Raw genomic sequence first — 2,210 nt, 5'->3', positions numbered from 1 at the left:
AAATCACTAGTAATAAAAATATCTATGCTTAACTCCATTTCACCTAGAAACTCCATTAATCCTTTTATTTGAGCAAATGCATGGATAATATTATTAATAATATTCAAATATCATCCTTTTAATTGAAATATCTATGATTATAACTTTGGGAACAAAATCACTTAGTCCACAACATATAAATCCTTATATTTGAGAAAATAGGCATGGATAATATTGTTAATAATATTCAAATATCATCCTTATATTTGAAATATCTATGCTTATATAAAACAAAATCACCTAGTAATAAAAATATATATGCTTAACTCCATTTCACCTAGTAATACAAATATCTTTTCTTGCATAAGAATCCAAGAGTATGAGAATGCTTATAGAAAACTCCAAAAAAACTCCATTTTTGTAACTTTGGGAACAAAATCACCTAATAATTCCACGACGTATAAAATCCTTATATTTGATAAAATGGGCATGGACAATATTGTTAATAATATTCAAATATCATTCTTATATTGGAAATATCTATGCTTATATTCAAATATCATTCTTATATTTCAAATATCTATGCTTATATAAAACAAAATCACCTAGTAATAAAAATATTTATGCTTAACTCCATTTCACCTAGTAATTTTTTTTTTTTTGCATAAAAATCGGAGACCATGAGAATGCTTATAAAAAACTCCATTCTACGATTTTGGGCTCCATTTCACCTAGTAATAAAAATACATTTGCTTGTATAAGAATCCAAGAGCATGATAATGCTTATAAAAAACTCCAGAAAAAAAAACTCCATTTTTGCAACTTTCGGAACATAATCGCCTAGTAATTCCACACGTATAAAATCCTTATATTTGATAAATGAGCATGGACAATATTGTTAATAATATTCAAATATCATCCTTATATTTGAACAAATGGGCATGGTCAGTATTGTTAATAATATTCAAATATCATCCTTATGTTGCAGTAAATGGGCATCAATAATATGGTTAATAATATTCAAATATCATGTTTTTAGAGAACCAAATGGGTATCCCTAATATTGTTAATGAGAGCCATTTTTTTTTGCAAAAGCCCATTAAGTGAAATATTTAGCCATCAGAAACAAAAAAATAAATTTGCCTTTGAAACATCAAAACTATTTTATGTACAAATTTAGTTTCTTGGTAGAATTTGTCTAAGATAACTTTGAAATTTTAGCTATGTAGGATTTAGCTATAACAGGTATTTCATTGGAATAATTTGTAGAAATAAATCTTGTATTGTAGAAATAAATCTTATATTTTGCATAAGAATCCAAGAGCATGAGAATGTTTATTAAATGTTTCATTTCTGCAACTATGGAGTTGTGTTTGACACTATAACCCAAATGAATAACACATAATCTTCCTTCTCCTCTATTTTATTATCTCTCTTTTTAGTCGCCCAAAATTTAACATAGTTAGTAATCTAAGGTCAAGGTTTTTACATGCCTCAACTGTCAATTATATTAGGATTTTGGACCTTCTAAAATCTTCTCTAAAGTACACTTGTATAAAAACACTAAAAAGTTACTAAGAAATACGAAAAATAACGTATTGATCACTTTTAGGCCTCTAAAATCAAACAATTGCATTATAAAACTAATGCAATAAAATTGCTAATAGCTAAAACATAAAGCAAGGATATAGAGTGAGAAAACTCACCTCAATTTCAAATTTGAGCCAGCTTTGGGTAAGAAACCACCACCATCGTTGTGTTTTAGAGTTGGAACTACTACCATGAAAAGTGAATCTTTATAGTTAAAAATAACTTAAAATAATCAAATCCATATTTTCATAACAATGCATAACAAAATCATTCTCACCAAAATCACTCATAAACCTCCACTCCAAAGTGGTTGGTTTTACTAACACAATTGTTTTTCATCTTGTCCTCCATCAACTTACCCTCACAAGTCTTCTAGTACATTAATTTTCTCATTGTCCCATCTCCTATATCACATTTACAAGTAATTTATATAAATTAAGATACAAAAATTTATTAGATAAACACTAATACAATTGTTCCTCATCTACTCCTCGCCACCTTACCCTCACAAGCCTATTAATTCACAATGTCCTATCCCCTATCTATGACACCACATTTAGTAGTAATCCATATGGATTAGAATAAAGAAAGATATGAAAAATAATAAATTTATAAATATATTTCCATATTAATTAAAATTT

This window comes from Pinus tabuliformis, chromosome 9 (genome assembly GCF_031772625.1).
Source record: "Pinus tabuliformis cultivar Carrire ecotype Pingquan chromosome 9, CPIR1, whole genome shotgun sequence".
Taxonomy (NCBI): domain Eukaryota; kingdom Viridiplantae; phylum Streptophyta; class Pinopsida; order Pinales; family Pinaceae; genus Pinus; species Pinus tabuliformis.
This window is presented reverse-complemented; position numbering follows the sequence as displayed.